Source organism: Lissotriton vulgaris, chromosome 2_1 (genome assembly GCF_964263255.1).
Source record: "Lissotriton vulgaris chromosome 2_1, aLisVul1.2, whole genome shotgun sequence".
NCBI classification, from domain to species: domain Eukaryota; kingdom Metazoa; phylum Chordata; class Amphibia; order Caudata; family Salamandridae; genus Lissotriton; species Lissotriton vulgaris.
The window spans coordinates 626,764,869-626,792,084 of record NC_141687.1 but is presented as its reverse complement, the minus strand read 5'-3'; the positions used below and the strand labels follow the sequence as shown (position 1 = coordinate 626,792,084).

At 44.7% G+C, this 27,216-nt stretch overlaps 1 protein-coding gene across 3 annotated transcripts in view; it reads left to right on the top strand.

The window, feature by feature from the left end:
* PABPC4 (poly(A) binding protein cytoplasmic 4) overlaps positions 1 to 27,216 on the top strand; it is a 129,869-nt gene that overhangs the window by 5,363 nt on the left and 97,290 nt on the right. The window lies entirely within an intron of this gene.

The following is a 27,216-nucleotide window of genomic DNA, read 5'->3' as shown; positions in this document are numbered from 1 at the left end:
ATTAGATCGAATTTCCGTGTAACTAAATCCTTGGTTTTTACCTTATGGGAGCCAACAGGTGCCCCAGGTAGATGGAATAGTTTGCACCATAGAGATTTAAAATGCCGTGGCGGTATCTGTATTTATAGATAATATAGATGTATTGGTAAGCTGATAGTATCCAAAATGCGTCTATGCATTTCCCCATTTTATACACAAGTTACTATTTCTTACTTATACATTTGCTTATATCTTTTGTTTTAAGGCGAGCCTTGTTGACCAAAACACTCACTAGTCAGTGTTGGTGGACAGTTTTAATGTTAAATTATACTGTATACGCTCTATGATAGAGTTTTGGTTAACTGATGTTGTTAGGTTTTTACGACATTATAGAAATCGAAAAGGGATAATATCCGAATAATCACTAAATTGCATGTGCATAGCCACGGATTTAGAAAAAAGGGGGGGGGGTCACTCATTATTTTTTAAAAGGTGTATTATTTGCGGTACAAGAGAGGTGAGGCACCTGATCCAGTTCCTACATGATCTACCCTGGCTGATCTCATGCTCAAACACATTGATACACAAGTCGAATCACAGTAATCACTTTACATTGTGGATGCGGCCGACATTCTAATGTCCCGTGCAGCTGTATATTCTATACACCGGAGCTTTAGCTAAACAGGGCTGTCAGATTTTATTAAGACATAGTAGTCGAGTTAATCACAGAATACCTGTTAAGTCGGTAGTTTCCGAAACCACGGGTTTAGGGACGGGGACCTTGTTAATTTTAAAGGATTCCCTGATTGCAATGTAGGGAAAGAAAGAGGTTACATTAAACCTTTAGAAGGGTTCAAATGCGTTAATGCATAATTTTACTCTAAAAGTCCATACATACCTTACACATTCGAAGGTATAGCGACGCCGTCTTGTAAATCTTTTTCAGTGAGGTAGTCAGTTCTAAAAGTTTAAAAGACCACCATAAGATTTAGAATAGAAAAGGGCGATTAATCAAGGCAATTTATTTAGGCAGGGAAATTTGTGGGTTGACCTAATTCAAAATACCTGAGTTCAATGTGTCAGAGTCTGTCCTCACGCAGCGAATGATACAGCAGTGGATGCAAAGAAAGTGGCCGCAGGTTCACATGAGTTTATACTCTGTCGTTTGGAGATCGACAGAGGACTAGAATACTTAAAACTCATAGTCTATTGCACAAAGGGGCGGCCATTTTGTAGTGGTGCTTTCTTAAGCAGGTAACTCATCGACACCCCAGTATAGTGTCTAATTACCATATGTCACGGTTATTTTAAAGTGATCCTTTGTCACCAAATTTGTGGTGTAAGGCAACAATGTATACCCATTGGGCACCGAAGAATTATTTGTTATAGACCTATATTTCCGGGACCCACAAAGTTGTCTCCGGGACCCACAAAGTTATCTTAATGGTGGGTGCACAATAAAATAGAAAAGGACAACATTTTTTGATGTATCTCATAATTTTGCATTGCACCTAGCGTATGTGGCCACGTTGGTGAAAAAGTCATTATCAAGTTTGTGACCACGTCTAGAGAGGCGTGGTCAGGTTTCCATTTAAGTCAAAAACTTATGTACCTAACCAACAAATGTGGTAACATATCAACAATTGTGTTCAGGATACCAGCATCAATCTGTAATAAAATTCAGAATGCCAACATCAATCTGTAGTAGGGTGTTATAAACATTTAATTAACATCCAAAAACAGATAGGTACAAAACATTTGATGAAAATATATTGTTATTTTTATTTATGAGGTCTTCTTTTACATCAATTAGTATGTATACAATAAAGATTATTGTGAGGCCCTCCTGGTTGTGTCCCAGTTTACAACTAACCTACATATCTAAAGGGAGTCCCTCCTAGTCCACAACCAGTTTACACCTAGATCGGAATAAAGGAAAAACATGCAAATTCACAAACACGCAAGTGAATGCCATTCAGTGGCGCTGTTGAGCCCTTTCTCAATAGTGTTGGCATTACAAATGTATTTTCCTTCCCTAAGTGTCAGAATACGGTCAACATTTTGTTGCCGTTTTGTCGGTTTGACTACCTCAATGACCCACCAGGTCATTTGGTCAAAAGTGTAGCCTGATCTGAGATAGTGTTCAACAAGTGGGGCAGATTCTACCTTGCATCGGATGCGGGACTGATGTTGAAGTATCCGCTTCTTTACAGGTTGAATTGTCTTGCCGATATAATGTAGTTCACATGGGCATTTTATGCAGTAAACCACATTGGCAGTATTGCAGTTAGAGAAGGACTTCATGATCAAATTAATGCCATTGATGTTACAGGTTTTTACTGTCTGTGTGGTATTACAGGCTTGGCAGCTACAGCCTTTAAAGTGACCAATAATGGGTTCCAGTTGTCTCATGTTATCAACCACATGTTGGTCTTTAGCGTTATCATACGCATGGACTAACCGATCCTGAAGATTGGTACCTCTCTTAAAAGCAAAAAGCGGCTTTTGGATCAACTCAGGAATTGACACTAACAGATTCCAATGTTTTAGTATGATTTTCATAATGGCATTGGCATGAGTGCCAAAGGTGGATACACATACTAGATTGTCTTTTATAAGGCGGTCTTTAACTTTCAAGAGCTCTTCTCTTGGGTTATACCAAGCTCGTTTGAGAGATCTTTTTAGGAGCTTGGAAGGATAACCCCTTGCCTTCAATTTCTCCTTTAGAATTTTTGCTTCAGAAAAGTAGTCCGATCTTAAGGTGCAATTTCTGCACAGACGCAGAAATTGCCCAAAGGGTAGCCCATCTTTGAGTGCTTGGGGATGATGGCTTTGATATTGTAAAAGCTTGTTGCGAGATGCTGGCTTAGTGTATAAGCTTGTATATAGATGGTTAGTCATATCGTTCTTTATGTATATGTCCAGAAAGTTCAATTCTTTTAAAATATCAAAGCCATCATCCCCAAGCACTCAAAGATGGGCTACCCTTTGGTCAATTTCTGCGTCTGCGCAGAAATTGCACCTTAAGATCGGACTACTTTTCTGAAGCAAAAATTCTAAAGGAGAAATGGAAGGCAAGGGGTTATCCTTCCAAGCTCCTAAAAAGATCTCTCAAACGAGCTTGGTATAACCCAAGAGAAGAGTTCTTGAAAGTTAAAGACCGCCCTAAAAAAGACCATATAGTATGTGTATCCACCTTTGGCACTCATGCCAATGCCATTAAGAAAATCATACTAAAGCATTGGAATCTGTTAGTGTCAATTCCTGAGTTGATCCAAAAGCCTCTTTTTGTTTTAAGAGAGGCACCAATCTTCAGGATCGGTTAGTCCATGCGTTTGATAACGCTAAAGACCAACATGTGGTTGATAACATGAGACAACTGGCACCAATTATTGGTCACTTTAAATGCTGTAGCTGCCAAGCCTGTAATACCACACAGACAGTAAAAACCTGTAACATCAATGGCATTAATTTGATCATGAAGTCCTTCTCTAACTGCAATACTGCCAATGTGGTTTACTGCATAAAATGCCCATGTGAACTACATTATATCGGCAAGACAATTCAACCTGTAAAGAAGCGGATACTTCATCAGTCCCGCATCCGATGCAAGGTAGAATCTGCCCCATTTGTTAAACACTATCTCAGATCAGGCCACACTTTTGACCAAATGACCTGGTGGGTCATTGAGGTAGTCAAACCGACAAAACGGCAACAAAATGTTGACCGTATTCTGACACTTAGGGAAGGAAAATACATTTGTAATGCCAATACCATTGAGAAAGGGCTCAACAGCGCCACTGAATGGCATTCACTTGCGTGTTTGTAAATTTGCATGTTTTTCCTGTATTCCGATCTAGGTGTAAACTGGTTGTGGACTAGGAGGGACTCCCTTTAGATATGTAGGTTAGTTGTAAACTGGGACACAACCAGGAGGGCCTCACAATAATCTTTATTGTATACATACTAATTGATGTAAAAGAAGACCTTATAAATCAAAATAACAATATATTTTCATCAAATGTTTTGTACCTATCGGTTTTTGGATGTTAATTTAATGTTTATGACACCCTACTACAGATTGATGTTGGCATTCTGAATTTTATTACAGATTGATGCTGGTATCCTGAACACAATTGTTGATATGTTACCACATTTGTTGGTTAGGTACATAAGTTTTTGACTTAAATGGAAACCCGACCACGCCTCTCTAGACGTGGTCACAAACTTGATAATGACTTTTTCACCAACGTGGCCACATACGCTAGGTGCCATGCAAAATTATGAGATACATCAAAGAATGTTGTCCGTTTCTATTTTATTGTGCACCCACCATTAAGATAACTTTGTGGGTCCCGGAGACAACTTTGTGGGTCCCGGAAATATACGTCTATAACAAAGAATTCTTTTATGCCCAATGGGTATACATTGTTGCCTTACACCACAAATTTGGTGACAAGGATCACTGTATAAAATAACCGTGACATATGGTAACTAGACACTATACTGGCGTGTCGATGAGTTACCTGCTTAAGAAAGCACCACTGCAAAATGGCTGCCCCTTTGTGCAATAGACTCTATGAGTTTTAAGTATTCTAGTCCTCTGTCGATCTCCAAACGCCAGAGTATAAACTCATCTGAACCTGCGGCCACTTTCTTTGCATCCACTGCTGTAGCATTCGCTGCGTGAGGTCGGACTCTGACACATTGAACTCCGGTATTTTGAATTAGGTCACCCCACAAATTTCCCTGCCTAAATAAATTGCCTTGATTAATCGCCCTTTTCTATTCTAAATCTTATGGTGGTCTTTTAAACTTTTAGAACTGACTACCTCACTGAAAAAGATTTACAAGAATGCGTCGCTATACCATCGAATGTGTAAGGTATGTATGGACTCTTAGAGTAAAATTATGCATTAACGCATTTGAACCCTTCTAAAGGTTTAATGTAACCTCTTTCTTTCCCTACATTGCAATCAGGGAATCAATTAACAAGGACCCCGTCCCTAAACCAGTGGTTTCGGAAACGACCGACTTAACAGGTATTCTGTGTTTAACTCGGCTACTATGTCTTAATAAAATCTGACAGCCCTGTTTAGCTAGAGCTCCGGTGTATAGAATATACAGCTGCACGGGACATTAGAATGTCAGCCGCATCCACAATGTAAAGTGATTACTGTGATTCGACTTGTGTATCAATGTGTGTGAGCGTGAGATCAGCCAGGGTAGATCATGTAGGAACTGGATCAGGTGCCTCACCTCTCTTGTACCGCAAATAATACATCTTTTAAAAAATGAGTGACCCCCCCCCCCCTTTTTTTTTTCTAAATCTGTGGCTTTGCACAGGCAATTTAGTGATTATTCGGATGTTATCCCTTTTCGATTTCTATAATGTCGTAAAAACCTGACATCAGTTAGCCAAAACTCTATCATAGAGCGTATACAGTATAATTTAACATTAAAACTGTCCACCAACACTGAGTAGTGAGTGTTTTGGTCAACAAGGCTAACAATGCAGAATGTTTTGGGAAACTCTTGTGACTTTGCCTTAAAACAAAAGATATAGGCAAATGTATAAGTAAGAAATAATAACATGTGTATAAAATGGGGAAATGCATAGACGCATATTGGATACTATCAGCTTACCCAATACATCTATATTATCTATAAATACAGATACCGCCACAGCATTTTTAATCTCTACGGTGCAAACTATTCCATCTACCTGGGGCACCTGTTGGCTCCCATAAGGTAAAAACCAAGGATTTAGTTACACGGAAATTAAATCTAATATAGGGATATGTAATGTAATCCAATTCTTGTTCTGCTTCACTATCCAATCACAGGGTACTTCAGCGCAATACGATAATTCTTGAATCGGTATCAGCGCTAGGAAACTGACTTTATGATCCGGACGCTTGCATGATTGACACATGCGCCTACATGATTGAGGTACAAAAATATGTTAAAAATGAGGTTTGTTTTTATGCCAACACTCGAATTAACTTGTTTATCATGTATAAACAACGTGCAAATTTGATTCCTGACCTAATTCTTTTTAGGTCACTGTCCTAACCATTATAGAACTAATACATTGAATGTTAACCTAAGGTTCTCTTGGGCTAAAATGGATACTCTGCGGACAATTTTGATGATGACATAGAATTGACATTATTTAGGAAGTGCACTCCTTAATTATGATATTATTTATTTAACTTGATGTTTAAATTGTATCTTTTAAATGTTTTTCATTACGAAAATGAAGAATTTACTTTGTATCTAATTTGATTCACAAATTGTATCTCCTGAATGTCATTCATGATGTAAATAATAGCTGTAACTCAAAATCTTGTATCTGTTACTTTACCTCTATTTTTTGATTGTGGTTCAACTAAAAGGTATTCCTAAATATCTGCCTTTATTCTTAGGAGTTGAGAGCTCTTTGGGTGTTATATATATGAAGTAGATCATACTTTCATTAGGTTGAGACAGTATTAAAAAAAAAATGTTTTAATCTGTTAATCTGTTATCATTTTTAGGGTACTCAAGATATGAACTCCATGTCCTGAGGATGGTCTCCTACACGAAAGAATAGAGACCGAAACGAAGACTGTGGCTTATTCTACCATTGAATATTTAATTAATTTTGTGTTAGGTAGAAAAGCTTGAGCAATTGATGTAACAAGGGCTGGGTGGATTAATGGTTTTACCCTTTTACATCTTTGCTGTTTATCTTGTACCCAACTTTTTAACTTGATTTGAAAAAAAGATTAAATACTCTTTGTTTCTATACACCCGTTTTTCAATCCCTTTTTGCTCTCTCTCCTGACTGATTACTCACAAGTAACAGCTTTGAATATATGTCATTTTTGTTGTTGCATAACCAGCATTAGTGGGTCCAAATCACCAAGCCCACACAATCTCATCCTTTAAGTGATTTTAAAATTCCTGTGTCTATTAAAATCCCTTGAAGGTATCTTTACCCCCATCATACTCTTTACCCAAACCCTCATGGGTATACTGGGTCGCCCACTATCAATTCTCCTTGCGTGAAAGACCTAGTCTCTACATGGGCTATAACCCCATCGCTGCGAGGGAGGAGCACAGGGATGTTTTTTATGCAAGTGAGGCAGGTTGGACTAAAAACCCTGTGTGAGCCTGGTGTGCGTAGCATGAAGTGCAGGGCTAAATCCAACCCTGTGTGAGCCTGGTGTGCGTAGTATGAAGTGCAGTGCTAAAGTGTACATGGTTAAAACTGGCTACAAGGTTAGCTATTTAACAACTTTAGTCGGCTACCTTGTGACAGGATTAAAAACAAATAGCTGAAAATACAGCTGCCATCATTAGAGGCTTTTATATTAGTGTATGACCAACATGTTTCGGCCTAAGGACCTATCAAAGTGTTGTGGCCTTCTTCAGGGTCGAACATACTGCAACAAGTGAAGTAAAGTAAGGTAAATACACATGTGAAAGATAATGTGCAGTATCGACAGTTTATTATACTGACCCAGTGGACCTGCTGTTCAGTATGTTCACCGATGGAACCATCAATGGTTCAAGAATTCACTGCATCAGTCCCTGCCTACTAGTCATAGGGTACCTGCGCCAATCCAACCGCTATCCACTCTACATACAACCCTGGTGTGGTATCTGACAGGCTGTAGGCAGCCAGTCCTCACCACACATGTTTCTGTAGCCCTGGGTAGAGAGCCCCTATTCTCTACGACCAGAAACCGGGCACATATTAGGCAGAGGTGTCACTCCAACCTCCCCCATGATGGGCCAGTCCTTGAAGAGAGAAGCTTCAAAGGACTGCCGCCTTTGTAATGTGATGCCTGGCCTCTGCTGCTAGCAGCAGATGGCAGCCCCTGGTTTACACCCACTTTGGGGCGGGAAAACTAAAAATAATAGGAGGTTTCCCCCCCCCCCCCCCCCCCCCCCCTGCCAACTCCACCCCTAAGGTGGGGTAAGCAAGGTGAAGCACCACTTTTAGTCCCCGCCATCTGGAAGATGGGAAGACCCCGCCAATTAGCGGTAGGTCTATGCCCCCTCCCAGAGGAGGGTGGCATAAAAGAGGGTGTAAATTACAAAAAACAATTTGATGGACAGAATGTAGATCAATGTCTTACATTCACCCCAGTACAAGGATCTGGGCCTAAATCCATCGTTTTTTGCACTCCACACCACCCTGGGTTAGATAATGGCTTTATGCAAATCAGCTCTGACCCTGTGCCCCATGGGAACAGTCCAGTCCGAACTACACAGCCATATCTTTCCCAGACCGGAATCAAGCATCCGAGGACCGGACCGGTTTCAAGGTAACACCTCTCATCAGCCCGGCTAGCTTGACTCCAGTGGTGTGGAGGCTCTGGGACCCACGTCTGAGCTACCCCAGTACACTCAGGGAGAAAATTACAAAAAACAATTTGATGGACAGAATGTAGATCAATGTCTTACATTTACCCCAGTACAAGGATCTGCGCCTAAATCCATCGTTTTTTGCACTCCACACCACCCTGGGTTAAATAATGGCTTTATGCAAATCAGCTCTGACCCTGTGCCCCATGGGAACAGTCCAGTCCGAACTACACAGCCATATCTTTCCCAGACCGGAATCAAGCATCCGAGGACCGGACCGGTTTCGAGGTAACACCTCTCATCAGCCCGGCTAGCTTGACTCCAGTGGTGTGGAGGCTCTGGGACCCACGTCTGAGCTACCCCAGTACACTCAGGGATAAATTTACAAAAAACAATTTGATGGACAGAATGTAGATCAATGTCTTACATTCACCCCAGTACAAGGATCTGGGCCTAAATCCATCGTTTTTTGCACTCCACACCACCCTGGGTTAGATAATGGCTTTATGCAAATCAGCTCTGACCCTGTGCCCCATGGGAACAGTCCAGTCCGAACTACACAGCCATATCTTTCCCAGACCGGAATCAAGCATCCGAGGACCGGACTGGTTTCGAGGTAACACCTCTCATCAGCCCGGCTAGCTTGACTCCAGTGGTGTGGAGGCTCTGGGACCCACGTCTGAGCTACCCCAGTACACTCAGGGAGAAAATTACAAAAAACAATTTGATGGACAGAATGTAGATCAATGTCTTACATTCACCCCAGTACAAGGATCTGGGCCTAAATCCATCGTTTTTTGCACTCCACACCATCCTGGGTTAGATAATGGCTTTATGCAAATCAGCTCTGACCCTGTGCCCCATGGGAACAGTCCAGTCCGAACTACACAGCCATATCTTTCCCAGACCGGAATCAAGCATCCGAGGACCGGACCGGTTTCGAGGTAACACATCAGCCCGGCTAGCTTGACTCCAGTGGTGTGGAGGCTCTGGGGCCCACGTCTGAGCTACCCCAGTACTCTCAGGGAGAAAATTACAAAAAACAATTTGATGGACAGAATGTAGATCAATGTTTTACATTCACCCCAGTACAAGGATCTGGGCCTAAATCCATCGTTTTTTGCACTCCACACCACCCTGGGTTAGATAATGGCTTTATGCAAATCAGCTCTGACCCTGTGCCCCATGGGAACAGTCCAGTCCGAACTACACAGCCATATCTTTCCCAGACCGGAATCAAGCATCCGAGGACCGGACTGGTTTCGAGGTAACACCTCTCATCAGCCCGGCTAGCTTGACTCCAGTGGTGTGGAGGCTCTGGGACCCACGTCTGAGCTACCCCAGTACACTCAGGGAGAAAATTACAGAAAACAATTTGATGGACAGAATGTAGATCAATGTCTTACATTCACCCCAGTACAAGGATCTGGGCCAAATCCATCGTTTTTTGTACTCCACACCACCCTGAGTTAGATAATGGCTTTATGCAAATCAGCTCTGACCCTGTGCCCCATGGGAACAGTCCAGTCCGAACTACACAGCCATATCTTTCCCAGACCGGAATCAAGCATCCGAGGACCGGACCGGTTTCGAGGTAACACCTCTCATCAGCCCGGCTAGCTTGACTCCAGTGGTGTGGATGCACTGGGACCCACGTCTGAGCTACCCCAGTACACTCAGGGAGAAAATTACAAAAAACAATTTGATGGACAGAATTTAGATCAATGTCTTACATTCACCCCAGTACAAGGATCTGGGCCTAAATCCGTCGTTTTTTGCACTCCACACCACCCTGGGTTAGATAATGGCTTTATGCAAATCATCTCTGACCCTGTGCCCCATGGGAACAGTCCAGTCCGAACTACGCAGCCATATCTTTCCCAGACCGGAATCAAGCATCCAAGGACCGGACTGGTTTCGAGGTAACACCTCTCATCAGCCCGGCTAGCTTGACTCCAGTGGTGTGGAGGCTCTGGGACCCACGTCTGAGCTACCTCAGTACACTCAGGGAGAAAATTACAAAAAACTATTTGATGGACAGAATGTAGATCAATGTCTTACATTCACCCCAGTACAAGGATCTGGGCCTAAATCCATCGTTTTTTGCACTCCACACCACCCTGGGTTAGATAATGGCTTTATGCAAATCAGCTCTGACTCTGTGCCCCATGGGAACAGTCCAGTCCGAACTACACAGCCATATATTTCCCAGACCGGAATCAAGCATCCGAGGACCGGACCGGTTTCGAGGTAACACCTCTCATCAGCCCGGCTAGCTTGACTCCAGTGGTGTGGAGGCTCTGGGACCCACGTCTGAGCTACCCCAGTACACTCAGGGAGAAAATTACAAAAAACAATTTGATGGACAGAATGTAGATCAATGTCTTACATTCACCCCAGTATAAGGATCTGGGCCTAAATCCATCGTTTTTGGCACTCCACACCACCCTGGGTTAGATAATGGCTTTATGCTAAGAGGGTGTAGTCACCCCAGGTAAAGTGCTCACTGGCCTTACCTCCTACTACCCTAAAAACGCCTCCTAAATTTAGTATTTAGGTGGCTTCCCCAGACCTAGAACCTAAAGTTGCGATGACCTAAGAAGCAAGAAGACAGCTCTGCAGTGAAGACTGAAGACGACTACTGCCTTGTGCTCAGCCCTACCGGCCTGTCTCCAGCTTCTGCAAACCTGCGTCCTATTTGCAGCCAGTGACCTCTGAAAACCCTAGGAGGACTGCTGCCTTTGAAAAAGACTCCAATCTCCCATATACAGCAGCAGACCTGATCAAGAAGAAACAAACTCCAAGGACCCCGGATCCAGTCAGATCTGTCTCTCCTGCCCAATCTGCTCCCGGTGCCCACGGACCGAGTCTGAGTGGCTCACCTGTGCAGTGAAGTCTCCCCAACGACCCTGACCTTGTGTCCAGCATTGGCTGACCTCTCCTGATCTCCATGGCGGCGCCTGCAGCGTGAATCCAGAGACTCCCAGCGACCTGCTCTAGTAAGAAGTCTCCGACGTAGAAAGGCCCCCATGCATCGAACCCCTGGGCCTTGGTAGCTGAACCAACTGTTCCCCCTCGAACCTCTACATCTCTACTTATCTTGGCAGTCGTTGGTCTCCCACCTGCAACCTCTGGTGCATCGCCTGCAGCCTGTTTGCCAAAAGAAGAATCTCCATAGAAAAGCATTGGGCGCCCAATCTTATTTTGTACGCTGTACCCGGCCGTGCCTGTGCCGCTGATGGTGTATGTTTGGTGCAGTTTTGTGGCCCACCCTGTGCTGGTCCTAGCCCCCAAAGCTTGGCCCCTGATCTACTTACTGGCAAGCAGTGTGTCTCCAGGCACCCCCAGTTTGACATCTGCACTAGGGTGTCCCTCTGCTGTTGGTGGTGCAGTTTTGGTAATCATCTGATCCTTGCTGACTTTTGGTTCCGAAGAATCAGATTGTAAGTGCATTACTTACCTGTTTACCAGCAATATTGTTTTCCCCATAGGATAACATTGAACTGTGCTGAAAAGTTTCCAAGTGTCGATTTTTACCTACTTACCTTATTGCGAAGATCTTGGTCTTAAAGTGAACTACAAACAAAGTATAATTTTCTAAAATTAGTCTGAATCTCCTTCTTGAGTTGTGTGTCCACTATTGATCACTATTGTGCAATGAATGTCTTAGTTGTGTGTCCACTATTGATCACTGTTGTGCAATTAATGTCTTACGCTCCTCTGTATTAGGCCTAAGGCTGCTCCTCCACACTACCACTAATAGAGTACTTTGGGTTCTACATTGGGACCTGTACACTTTTGCGGAACCCCTGAACTTTGTGCACGGTATAACCACTTGGTGGTAATACTATATACAGAACCAGCTTCCTACAGTAATTTCTGAGAAATTATGGTTCAAAATGTTTAGATATCTGGCCTGAAGGAGACTCTCGGGACTGGCAGATGAAAAGATTACACCTAATTGGCTGAATTAAACATCAACTGCGGTGTCTTAATACTGAAAGAGGGACGAGTGCTAGGAATACATTCCAAAGTTATATTTCAATAATGACCATACATCGTCCAAAACGATTTAACCAATAATATCCACACCACTGAGAACTTCTAATAAAGATGTACAGCTACTGATGCTGCCAGTTATTCCGAGAAATCTTAAATGATTATAGAGTGACAAGCGTGTTTTTGGACATGGATTCCAATAACGTAGAAACACAAGATTAATGCAAAGTCTGCCCAATCTGATAGGAGGGATCATTCATGCAATAGAATGGCCAATTGATGAGCCCTGAAGAAGTCCTTAAACAGGACGAAACGCATTGGCTCCTGCGAAGAAAAGAGAATTACATTCATAAAATGAAAGAAATTTGTACTGACTTCATTTGGTGGAAGTGTTTCTTTGTCTTTAGTGTGTACTGAACAAATCATTATTGTGAAAGTATGATGTGGAAATTCTTTCACATTTTAGGAAACTATGGGGTCATGTTTCTTTTGATATGCTGTTAATAATTTCCCGAAACACAAATAAGTGCGGTACTAAATCCTAGACCTCGTCAGTAAATCATTCAACATCAACAGAGGTGTTGAGCAACCATTTTAGAACGGTAAACAACGTTTACCACAAAACTTTCTTGTCCGCAGGGAATCACAACGCGGTCGTTCCAACGATACCATGTTACTATGATAAGTCTTTTGTTGCCATGAAATCACTATTCACATTGCTATTCCGAAGGTCCTGAGCGATTACCACTAACTGTCTTTCGATCTCATCTCCTGGGGTTCTTTGTGCTTGCTCTCGATCACCTCGGGGTAGCCTTGGAGGACTTAAGAGTCCGAATGCTTCTTCTCAGCCCAACTGTGCCTCTGTGGTGTTGACTGGCGCTTATTTGCCTGGCTATCTTTCAATGCTTTCTTCGACATCTCCATTTCAGTGACCTCCTTTGAGGTTGAAGCAATCTTCCTGTGCCACCTCTGTTTCCTTGGGGTTCTCCTCGTTGCTAGGCAGCCCAGTCTCTCTGTGAGCTTTTCAGCTGTGACTGTGCCTTGGGCTTTTAACTCTTTGTTTCTCCCTTGTCTTCGGGGCCTTCTGCAGGAACTCCACATATGTGTCACAGCCCTCTGAGCTGTGGTCCTTTGGAAGGCAAAATGTTGCAAACCTTTTGGCTGTCCTTGTAAGTAAATTTGTGGTGGAATTTCTGGCAGAATCTAAAAGCTGTATGCTCCATTCCCGATGTTTATTCTCTGAACCACACAATCTGTCCTTCTCAGAAATTTTCAGTTTTGGTCGTGATCCTTCAATAAAACTTTGATTTTTCCTTAAACGCTTTACATGCTTCCAGACCCAACCATTAAAAAAAGTACCTGAAGATGGCATTCACAGAGAGGGGATTTAAGGACAGAGAATAGGGCACCAACTTGTCAACGCCGCCCAAAGAGGTCCACTAAAAAGCAAGAATACTCCCTATTTATATTAATATTCCTCATAGATAGGGTTTGGTTTGCCTACGTCAGGAAACTGAAATCACTAAGGGCATCGTTGGTAGGGTCATAAAACAAGATCCATTTGTGAACACTTGCTTATCTTGTTGAGATTTATTCATGAGTTCCTTCCAGCCTTTTGTTATGTTTCAAAAGACAACCTAGGTTTGACGGATATGCATAGATTTTGGTTCTGTTCCCACTGTGCCCCTGGACAAAAGCTATACCTCCCTGATGAGCCTAAGTATATTGTAAACTGGTCTGGGATTGTTTTTTTTCTTTCTGAAGTAAACTAGCCTGTCAGTTCAGGTTGCACTGTTCTGTTGGAGCAGGGCAATGGCTGATTTGCTTACGGCTAGACTTTGTTTTGAGTGGCATAGTTGGTGAAAAACGATGGCTAAGGATGAGGCCAGAGCACTTTCCAGTGACTTAGATTCACTAAAGCAATCCTTCTATAAGTATTTGTACTTAAGAGTAAAACAGTGCAATACATCGCCAAAAATAGACCAGTAACAACCAGCAAAAACTCTACTCGTACCAATAGAAAATTTGAGGTAACTGGGATTCCCCCAAGTTATACCCAATTCATCTGCGGAAAAATCGAAACCAAGTGTAACGCCTCCGCTCCTGAATGGTGTCACTTCATCACCTCTACGTAGTAGTCAACATTAGTGCACAACCTAATTAAAATAAGGGACTATATTTGTCTATTTAAAACTAGTTAGAAACAATCGTTCACTCTTTGTATCAGTTGTGAATCCCAAACATTTTCATGATGAATACGTTTTTTAAATGATGGTGCCCTCAAAGAAGCAGTGTTTGTTTGTCTTGACCGAACATGCACTGTTGAAAGACGTATTGCGTGCTTACCAAGAAAATGCTAGGGCTTGGAGAACACCTATTGCTTACCATTGGTTGGCTTTCTTGTCACTTCCATTTGCCTGCTTCTTATAAGTGTCTGAGCTTGTCAGTCTTTTGTTTGTCCCTCCCACGGAGCTTCGGTGTTTCCACTCATTGACTTTCATTTACTAGTTTTTACTTTTTGGTTAAGCCAGCTATAAAAGTATATGTTTTTTCCAGCTGTCTTCCTCATGTACTTCTCTCTCCCTGCACTCCATGTTGCTCTCCGTCGTCAGTGTGCGTTTTCCCGTTCCCACCATGATGCACTCACCCTCATATACCCCTTTTATTGCCTTCTTGCCCATGAATGGTTCTGAATGACCTGAAACGAAATGTTGCTCTTTCGTACACTGCTAATACTCCCCTCCCCTGCCCTCCGTGTGCCTCCCCACCCACGCCGTCTTCTCTTGTTTCTTCTCCTCCCCAACTGCATACTTCTTGTACTCCCTCTGTTGCCTGCTTGTGCTGCTCTCTCTCATGAAAAAAGGGGTATAAGTAATTTTGTAGGCATGCACATGCTGCACCACATGGGGGATGTAGTGAAGTCTGGCTATACATAATTGGCAAAGCTAAAGGGTGCCAAAGCAGGGCTCGAGAAATCTACTCACCCACTCGCGATTGTGAGTCAGAATTTATGATTGCAAGTTATTTTTATCGCCTACTGTTCCGTTCTGGTGAGCTGACAAAGAATAGGTGTTTGTTTTTTTTTTTACTCAAAGTGAATGAGTAATAAAGATGCCTTTAGCCTCTTCGCTGCGGATGATGAGCTCAGCTCGTCATCAGCCACGGTGGTCGTGTGCTGATGACGAGCTGAGCTCGTCATGTAACACGGCTCTTTGAAATTTGCCGCACACAGCAGGAAAAGCCGCCGCAGCGATGCGGTTAAATCTTGTTTTTATTTTGTGACATTTACTCTGTCTTCAGAGACAGAGCTCGAATTTCACCTTTTGTCTACTGACTATTTGCTGGTATTTTCTCCTTGAGGTTGGTGTTTACTTTTCTTTCTCTGACTGCAAAGTTGGAGGATTTTGTAAAGCGAACTCTCTCTCAATCCTACTGTACAAAGAGTGTGAAATGAAAGGCTGTAGGATGTCAGGTTATTTTCCTAACACACAACATTTAAATAGCTTGTAAATCAACTGTGTAAATATTTCAAAATATATTTCGGTGGTTATGAAAGCACATTCTTTGTATTTATGATTTTGATAGGGTGAAAACAAACCAATACACTTTACTTGCTGATGTGCAAATTATCAAAATCTTTGCTATTACCCAATTTTCATAGGTTTTTGTCCATCCATACTCTATATCTATACTTCTATACTACTATTATAAAGAGAGAACACAACCCTTTGAGCCAGGTAAACTACAAAAGTAATGCACCAATCATTACACCCAATACACCATTTGAAAGGGGAGATGTGGCAGAAGGACATAGGCTATAGATATGTACACCATATACATTAAAAAAGCTAAAACGCCAAAAGTGGTAAAGTAGTCCCTTGGGGTCGTGGCCGTGGGCGTCTCAAACAACAAATGTGGGCGTTTACAGGGCCATGCCAAGTGCAAATAACAAACATAGGCCAAGCAACTTCACAACACACTTACATATGCACACATAGAGCGGAAATGCGCTTTCACTAAATTTAGAACGCACAATATGCAGACATAGAGCGGAAATGCGCTTTCAATGAATTTCTAACAAACATTTGCAAATCCCAACACATACAGCGGAAATGCGCTTTCAATGAATTTAAATTCACACATACAGCGCGGTAACACCAATATACAAAAACAGCAGAGGTGCGCGCTATAAGAAATATACACACATTTGTTGCAGTTACCCAGACAACATTGACGCCTTCGCATTAAATACCGGGTGGGCCTTCCATCGACGAGGAGTGTCAAATGACGCCACACAGGGGGCAGGATTAATCACATACTACACCAATCACAACGCACTAAAGAAAATACACACACGACTTCGGCTTACCAAAAAAAAAAGTCTTTAACCATTGGCCATTGACCAACTTCATCACAGGGGGGTAAACACGAACAAAAAAAGCCGACATTTCTTAACGGAGAAACGCAATCGACTGCGCATTCACAAGACTTTCCTCACATCTTGCGCACAAGATAAAACGCTTACAATAAGACACACGAATAACGAAAATAACACAACTGCCCATAATCACTCGAGCACTGCCAGGACTTCACCACACAATTGACAAAACGAAAGGGAACCTTCTTTGAAGGGATACAAAAACAAACACACGGAAAGAGCCTTCGAAAGAAAAAAAAACATTAAACAGGTGACACGACACTTTCCTCACATCTTGTGGACAACATAAAACGCGGAAAACAATACATACGAATTAAAAAAATAACACAAGTGGCCAAATCAGTTGAACAGGGCCAGGACTTGCACAGACAACTCTTCTGCGGGGCGGGCGGGGTCCTGAAGCAGCCTTTTGCTCCCGGACAATGTCGGGGCGGGCTGCTAGTCTATACTACTATTATAAAGGAAGAACTTTGAACCTTTGAGGCGGGTAAACTCGTGAACCACAGCGCCAATCCACACACCCGATGCATCGTTGTAATCGTCAGGGTGTGCAGATGGACATAGGCTATATAAACGTAATAAATATACGTTATTTAAAAAATGTACCCAAAAAAAAGTAGTCCCTTGGAAGAAGCGCCGGCCGCGACGTGCGTGCCCGACGTGAGGAGCGCAGGGAGGAGCGGCGTCCAGGAGCGCGAGGAGGACCGGCGGACATGGCACGGGGAGGAGCGGCGGACAGGCGGTGAGGAGCGGCGGACAGGCGGTGAGGAGCGGCGGACAGGGGGATGAGGAGCGGCGAACAGGCGGGTAGGAGCGGTGAATGGCGGATGAGGTAGGTTATTTATTTATTTAGGACCAGTGAGCGGCGGAAAAATGAAGCAAAAATTTAAATCGTGAGCAAGAGGAAGTAAACGGAGCATTAAAAAAGTGAGCCAAATGGTGCATTACAGGAGGAAAAAGTTACGTGTGCAGGTTACAAAAGCGTAGGAAGTAAACATAGAGGTATAGGAGGAAAAAGTGACGTGTGCAGGTAGCAAGAGGATGCAAACGGAGCATTAAAAAAGTGAGCCTAACGGTCCATTACAGGAGGAAAAAGTTACGTGTGCAGGTTCCGGGAGACCCACGGACAACGTCGGGCGGGCGGGGGCCCTGAAGCCTAATTTCTCCCAGACAACGTCGGGACGGGCTACTAGTAATATAATAAATAGAGAGCCCAAACCTTTGAGGCGGGTAATCTCAGGAACCACAGCACCAATCACAACACCCAATACAGCGTTGGAAAGGGCAGTTGCAGCAAAAGGACATAGGCTATGCAGACGCCCACCATATACATTTACAAGGTAAAAGAACTGTGCCAGCAAAGTAGTCCCTTGTGGGCGTGTGCTGGGGGCGTGACAAACGCTGGGGGCGTGTGGCGCCCTTCATGCCATGTCTCATATTGTATGCTAATCCCACCCTGCTCCCTTTAAATACCCCTGCACCCCATAATCATAACCCACCCTTACTCCTTAAAATACCCCAACACCCTTAAACACTAACCCATCTTAACCCTATAAATATAACCTGTACCCCAAAACCCAAACCTATCCCTAAACCCTAAAAATACCCCTCTACCCCAAAACCCATACCTAGCCCTGAACCCTATAAATACCCCTGTACCTCAAAACCCAAACCTACCCCTGAACCCTAAAAATACCCCTGTTCCCCAAAACCCAAACCTAGCCCTGAACCCTAAAAATACCACTGTACCTCAAAACCCAAACCTACCCCTGAACTCTAAAATACCCCTGTACCCCAAAACCCAAACCTAGCCCTGAACCCTTAAAATACCCCTGTACCCCAAAACCCAAACCTACCCCTGAACCCTAAAAATACCCCTGTACCCCAAAACCCAAACCTATCCCTGAACCCTAAAAATACCAATGTACCCCAAACCCAAACCTATCCCTGAACCCTAAAATACCCCTGTACCCCGAAACCCAAACCTAGCCCTGAACCCTTAAAATACCTCTGTACCCCAAAACCTAAACCTACCCATGAACCCTAAAAATACCCCTATACCCCAAAACCCAAACCTAGCCCTGAACCCTAAAAATACCCCTGTACCCCAAAACCCATACCTATCCCTACACCCTAATACTACCCCTGTACCCCATAACCCAAAACTATATCTGAACCCTTAAAATTCCCAAACACCCCAAAACATATACCTCAGTACCCTAAAACATATGCCCCTATACCCATACTTACCTTATCCAAACATTTAAAAAAACATGCTTTTACAATTCATGCATTTACAACGAATTTCGTTGTAAAAGTATGCGTGGTAAAAGCATATAAAATGTAATGCCATGCATTGTCATTGTACTTTCGTAATGAAAGTATGCGGAGTGATGGTATGCGGAAAGAAAGCTGTGGAATAATGGGTGTTTACCCTCCCCCGGTAAGTACATTGGTGGCACGGCGGCCGACATCTCCAGCAACATACTCATATTTTTTTACAACCCATTGAAAAATGCACATATCTCTCTCATTGATGGCCAGCACCGACATACACTTTTAGACACACCTCCCGCCACAAGTTCTAGAATTGTGAACTTTAGAGCTGGGGAGCTACGTTCGAACCTCGGCATCAGCTCAACATCCTGTGATTCCAGGCAAATCTCTTTTGTCTCCCCGTGCCTACCACAAATGAATGTGTTCTTCTGTAATGTAAATTGTGCTCATGCCATGTTGTTGAGTTTGTGCTGTATAATATTGCAAGAAAAAACAAAGTAGGGAAACTCGAGTTCACACACTACTGAACGCGCACTCTTAAGTGCATCAGCAGTGCACTGTGAATCGAAGCGTTTCACAGGCCTGTCACAGATAAGAAATGCTATCAAAATGAAATCCTACAAAACAAATTACTACTGGCCGGCAGCAATTCATACCCGGACAACGTCGGGACGGGTTGCTAGTATGCTATATAGTTTTATCAGTAAAACTGCATGTTAATGGGAAAGTTTGTGGCCATTTCAATGGAAAATGTGATATTTCTTTGACAGTGCACTACCACTTCATGTTTTAGTAACATATTTATCGCAAGTGTGTTTTTAAACATGAACTGACAAACATTCCTGCCCCTTTCGTGATGGCAATGCTGTTAGTGACCAAAGAGGCGAATCACAGGTCATGTGTGCCCTATGTGTGGGCTCAATCTATATCTATACTACTATTATAAAGAGAGAACACAAACCTTTGAGCCAGGTAAACTACAAAAGTAATGCACCAATCATTACACCCAATACACCATTTGAAAGGGGAGATGTGGCAGAAGGACATAGGCTATAGATATGTACACCATATACATTAAAAATGCAAAAACGCCAAAAGTGGTAAAGTAGTCCCTTGGGGGCGTGGTCGTGGCCGTGGGCGTCTCAAACAACAAATGTGGGCATTTACAGGACCGTGCCAAGTGCAAATAACAAACATAGGCCAAGCGACTTCACAACACACTTACATATGCACACATAGAGCTGAAATGCGCTTTCACTGAATTTAGAACGCACAATATGCAGACATAGAGCGGAAATGCGCTTTCAATGAATTTCTAACAAACATTTGCAAATCCCAACACATACAGCGGAAATGCGCTTTCAATGAATTTAAATTCACACATACAGCGCGGTAACTCCAATATACAAAAACAGCAGAGGTGCGCGCTATAAGAAATATACACACATTTGTTGCAGTTACCCAGACAACATTGACGCCTTCGCATTAAAAACCGGGTGGGCCTTCCATCGACGAGGAGTGTCAAATGACGCCACACAGGGGGCAGGATTAATCACATACTACATCAATCACAACGCACTAAAGAAAATACACACACGACTTCGGCTTACCAAAAAAAAAAGTCTTTAACCATTGGCCATTGACCAACTTCATCACAGGGGGGTAAACACGAACAAAAAAAGCCGACATTTCTTAACGGAGAAACGCAATCGACTGCGCATTCACGAGACTTTCCTCACATCTTGCGCACAAGATAAACCGCTTACAATAAGACATACGAATAACGAAAATAACACAACTGCCCATAATCACTCGAGCACTGCCAGGACTTCACCACACAATTGACAAAACGAAAGGGAAACTTCTTTGAAGGGATACAAAAACGAACACACGGAAAGAGCCTTCGAAAGAAAGAAAAACATTAAACAGGTGACACGACACTTTCCTCACATCTTGCGGACAACATAAAACGCGGAAATCAATACATACGAATTAAAAAAATAACACAAGTGGCCAAATCAGTTGAACAGGGCCAGGACTTGCACAGACAACTCTTCTGCGGGGCGGGCGGGGTCCTGAAGCAGCCTTTTGCTCCTGGACAACGTCGGGCGGGCTGCTAGTCTAATTATACATGGGCAAAGTTAGGCTATTAGATCAAACAAAAGAGTTTTTTTGCAGCAGAAATGCTGAATATACACATTTGAAGGTGCTCTCATGTGTAATAATGAAGCAAAAGGCATCTCTTTATAATAAACTAGTTTATGGGTCTGGTACATTTCTGTTGGATTGAGTGAAGTATTCTTGTCACTAGACATGACTGTAACATGTTTATGATTTTTCGAGAACTGCAAAGATGAGACCTATTAGCCTTGCCAATTCTTCTTTCAAAAGTGCAGTGACAATTCATTATGAACACAGCAGTGATAAAGTGGGTACAGTCCCATCTGAAAAACAAACTTGATCCTCACCAGGTTAGTTTTAGGCTGCAGGCTGAGACTGAGTTAGTCTTTATCAGTGCCTTAGATGCCTATTTGCCATTAGAAGAAAGGTGTAGTGCCCTGCTCCGCTCCCTTTTGGCCTCTCTGCAACCCACCAATCTGTGGATTGTTATTATTAGGTTGAGTGAAATGGGACGTGAAGGCATAGACTTAGAGTGGGGGAGGTCTTTGTTGCCCAACAGGCCTCATTATCTTGCTTTAGCTATTCCACTCGGGTGAAACTTAAATTCACTGTGATGTCCCACAGAGATTGACACGTCATCATTCTGTTTCCATCTTGTCTTCTAACTGTTAGCCACACTAATTAGATGGTTTAGTGTTTCTTTGAACTATTCAACAAGCATTTACAATGCAATAGGTCTCGCATTATTAAAGTTTGAGCTATTGGCATTGTGTAACGAGGTAGGGGCGCATACCTCTCATGAATGGTGGAACCCTCGCCCTGCTGACCCTCCACCGACTCCTTCTTTTCAGTCAGGACGTTGGAGAGATGAGCGACGCGATATGGAAGACTGCGACAGCAACAGCGGCTCCTTTAACTGGGCGTTCGTCGGTGAGGAGGAGGACCCACCCTCGATGGACGTCAGAGGCGTCCAATTGGCCAAAAGCAGGGAAGTGACGTTCGTTGGGTGTGCAAGCACCCCGGAGGAGGAGAGACAGGCGGAAGCAAGAGGAACGGAGAACGGAGACGAGACCGGAGAAAGCGCGGAGGAAGCCAGCCCGGAGGAACATCGCGGAGGAGGCGGAGAAGCGGAAGGCGAAGGGAAGCCAGGAGGCCAACGACCCTGCGGACCGCCGTGCCACGCTCCCGAGGGAGGAGTGTGGCTGACACAGGTACGGCGGCGTTGGGCAGCTTGGTTGGGGAGGCGAAGCGAACGAGTGTAAAATAGTGTGCATAGCCCCTGTTCGTTCCTACCCTGTGTGGTTCTCCCTTCCCGTCCGCTACCCTCCCTCCCTGTACCTACCTGTTCATCCCAACTCACTGGCACTATCCTAGTACTGTAAATAGATTGAGACACGAGACACTGGGTTTCCCTCACGTACCCCGGTCCCCCTGGTGCAAACCCCATAGAGGACAAGACACTAACGGCTCCCTTTTGTTGGTTTCCTTTCATGTACCCGAGCCTGAGACAACTGAGAGAACACCTCGTCGAGTAGACCCCTGGGAGAACAGGCTTGCACCAACCGTCTTAAAGAGACCAGAACACCAGCGCCACGGACCCCAGCGTGTTCGCAAGAGAGAGACTAACTCTTAGACATAGGAAGACGTTGATGTCCAAACCCGCAAGAGCGATAAAAATAAAACCCTCTTTAACCCCATTACTTGGTGTCACGGTCGTACCTACTCCCACGCCTACATTGGTGTCAGAAGTGGGATCTTCCCCCACGGAAACGACCATGGACATGGAACAAGTAATCCAGACGCTCATTGACGGACAACAAAAGCTAGAATGGGCGATTAGCCAGCAGATTAACACTGCAGATGCCGACAGAGAACTTTTCAAAGCCTCCCTGACTCAGCAAATGGACAATCTCCACAAAGTCGTACAAGCACCTAGTGCCACGATACCGAGACTAGGCGGACCACACCCATCAGGAGTGGCCCTGCAGAAATACGTGACAGGGGAAGATCCAGACGCGTTTCTGTTGAACTTTGAAAGGGCAGCTAGGGCCTGTGGGTGGCCCGAGGACAAATGGCCGTTCTTCCTCGCCCCCCTGTTGACAGGAGAGGCTCAGGCCGCCTACCAAGTGGCCAACCACTCCGGTACTTCCTCTTATATGAACATTAAAACAGTCATACTAGACCATTTGGGAATGGATGCGGAGGCATACAGGCTTCGCTTCCGAAAAGAGAAAGGTATTACTGGGGAGAACCCTAAAACCATGTACTTGAGAATCAAGATGGCTGCAGAGAAATGGCTAAGACCCGACACACGCTCCAAGGAGGAGATAATGTCTAGCATTATCCTGGAACAGTTTATGGATGTTTTGCCCTATGGCACCCAAAGATGGTTGAGGCAACATCCAGGTCTGACGGCAGCCCAAGCCATTGAAATGGCCTCGAATTACAACAGGGCTGCTCCCAGAACATTCACATGGGATACTGACAAGAACAGCAAGCCAGTCCCCTCTCCGGCCAAACAGGAGAAGGATAGAAAGAAACCAGTCCCCGAGCCACTGAAGCCCCGACCCTATCGACCTGAAGGACCCCCCTTCCTGAAGGGCCCACAATGCTATGAATGTGGAGAATGGGGTCATATAGCACGACTGTGTCCCCACAGAAGAACAACAGAGGAGCCCATGGAAGTTGGCTACATCCCTAAAGCCGTGATGTACACCGCCGAAATGGGACCATCATTCTATGTAAGGGTACGGGTAAACAGCAGACCAGTGAAAGCCCTCCTTGATTCAGGGTGTAGGCAATCTGTTATTCAGGGAAAGTTGCTACGGCCTGACCAGGTAGGCCGCGATGGTAGCGTACACATTAGATGTGTCCACGGAGACGTCAAAACCTACCCACTAGCACGCATATCTATCCATCCGATAGGCAGAGAGCCCTGTATAGTGAAGGTGGGGGTGGTGGAGACCTTACCTGAAGAACTCATACTGGGAGTCGACAACCCCGATTTCCTGTCCCTATTTAAGAGGGAACTTAAAGACCTTCCAGCCGGGGCATACCTGTCGGTCGAGCCGTGGGCTTTAGATAAGGGATTTAAATTTGCCCAATCCAATGACCTTTCCCTGCTTAATGCGTGGGAAGCGGCTCACATCGCGCAAAACACACCAACTCAAGGGTACCCCAGGTTCAAGATAGAGAACGGATTATTGTATAGAGAAGGGAAGGCTGGTGATCCGTCGCAGCTGGTGGTCCCAAAAGACTTCCGAGAGCAGATACTGTTCTACGCCCACACCCACCTCACAGCAGGACACAGTGGGGCCGAGAAAACGACTCAGAATATAGTACGGTTATTCTTTTGGCCAGGGATTTATAAAGAGGCAGAGATTTACTGCAAACAATGTGAGGTGTGTCAGAAAAAGAATCTGACCCGTCCCCCTGCAGTTCCCCTACAGCCCCTACCCATCATAGGAAATCCCTGGGATAGAGTCGGTATGGATCTCATCGGTCCCCTTCCTCGGACCTCCAGAGGGCACACCTACGCCCTCGTGGTAGTTGATTACAACACCAGGTTTCCAGAAGCCTTCGCCCTCAGTGCCCCTACAACCAAGAATGTAGCAGAAAAACTGGTTGAGTTGTTCTCCCGGGTAGGGTTTCCAAGAGAGATCCTGACGGATCAAGGAACACCCTTTGTTTCTCGGATGATGGTTGAGGTGTGTAAGTTGCTGGACCTCCGCCATATCCGAACGTCCGCCTATCATCCCCAAACGGATGGCCTCGTAGAGAGGTACAATAGGACCTTAAAGTCCACCCTAAAAAAATTGTTGACTGCAGAAAACAAGGACTGGGATAGGATGTTACCACTAGCCCTATACGTAGTGAGAGCCCAAGTACAGAGTAGTCTAGGTGTTTCACCATTCGAGCTCCTTTATGGAAGACAGCCCAGATCCCTTCTGGAAATCACTAGAGAAGCCTGGGAAACAGAAGAGGCTGCGGAACAGAGAAGTCTCCTAGAGTACACCCAACAGTTGAGGTCTAGACTGGGGAAGCTCAGGGATTTGGCTTACTCAAACCTAGAGAAAACCCAAAGAAGCCAAAAACAGTACTACGACAAGGGCAAGAAATGGAGGACCTTAGATGTAGGGGAGTGGGCCCTCGTGCTCCTTCCGTCCTCTTCACAAAAATTTAAAAGTGAATGGAAAGGGCCCTATAAAGTCCTCAATTCGTATGGGAGGACGACCTACCAACTGCAAATGTCTCCCAACCGGAGGCAGACCTTCCACATTAACCTCCTAAAGCGGTGGTTAGGACCTCCCCCTCGGTCCGCCCACCTAGTGTTGCCCTCCAGCAACCCTACCTCCACCTTGGGGGATCTTCCAACGAATCCCGAGTTGACTGATAACGAGAAAAATGAGTTGACCAAAGCCCTGACCCCCTTCTCTGCTATATTCTCAGACACCCCGGGGTGTACCCATTTGGCAGAACACCAGATCAAAACGAAGGATGGCCAAGTGGTAAAACAGAGGGCTTACCGGATTCCAGCAGCAAAGAGGGCCGATGTGAGGAAAGAGGTACAGGACATGTTGAGATTAAGGGTGATCAGGCCGTCCAGGAGTAATTGGGCATCACCCATTGTCATGGTTCCGAAGCCCGACGGGTCTACCCGTTTTTGTATGGATTTTCGCGCCTTGAATGAGATATCCTCCTTCGATGCCTTCCCCATCCCCAGGGTGGACGAACTAATCGAACGTATTGGGGAGGCACGATACATCACTACCCTTGACCTCACCAAAGGGTATTGGCAGGTCCCACTGCGGGAGGAGGACCGCCACAAAACCGCCTTTGCCACAGAGGATGGACTCTTTGAGTTTAATGTACTTCCCTTTGGTCTCCACGGAGCCCCGGCAACATTTCAAAGACTAATGAATAAGGTACTAGCCCCACATACCCGATATAGTTCTGTGTATCTGGACGACATAGTCATTTTCAGTACCACCTGGGAAGACCACCTGGAACATCTAACTAATGTCCTGAGGGCCCTACAGGAAGCAGGGTTGCATGTGAATGCAAAAAAATCACGAGCTGCATTCCCGAAAGTGAAATACCTGGGGTTCATGCTTGGCGAAGGAGTGATTGCCCCACAGGAAGAGAAAGTCAGAGCCATCTCACAGACACCCTTCCCAGCAACAAAAAAAGAGCTACGAGCGTTTCTAGGCCTTATCGGTTACTATAGACGCTTCGTTAAGGATTTTGCAGACCTATCCAGTCCCCTTACCGATTTACTTAAAAAAACTGTCAAGAACACCCTTCCGATGCCTCCATCCGAAAAGGCCCAGGACGCCTTTCAAGCACTGAAGACTGCGATCACAACCAGTCCGGTCCTCATACCACCAGACTTTGACAAGACATTCTCCCTGGCTACCGATGCCTCTGACAGCGGAATCGGTGCAGTATTGTCCCAGGAAGGGGAGGATGGTATCGAACATCCTATACTCTACGTGAGTAGGAAACTACACCCGAGGGAACGCAAATACCCAACGGTGGAAAAAGAATGCCTAGCGATTCGCTGGGCAGTAGATAAGCTACGATACTACTTGGAGGGCAAGGCCTTCGTTCTCTTTTCAGATCATGCCCCTCTGCACTGGATGCAGAAAAATAGGTCTCAAAATGCGAGAATTCTGAGGTGGTTTTTGTTCCTGCAGCCCTTCTCCTTCACAGTGGTACACAGGAAGGGTAGGGACAATGGGAACGCCGATTTCCTTTCCAGGATGCCTATTCGCCCCGAACGGGCGAATCCAGGGGGGGAGGAGTGTAACGAGGTAGGGGCGCATACCTCTCATGAATGGTGGAACCCTCGCCCTGCTGACCCTCCACCGACTCCTTCTTTTCAGTCAGGACGTTGGAGAGATGAGCGACGCGATATGGAAGACTGCGACAGCAACAGCGGCTCCTTTAACTGGGCGTTCGTCGGTGAGGAGGAGGACCCACCCTCGATGGACGTCAGAGGCGTCCAATTGGCCAAAAGCAGGGAAGTGACGTTCGTTGGGTGT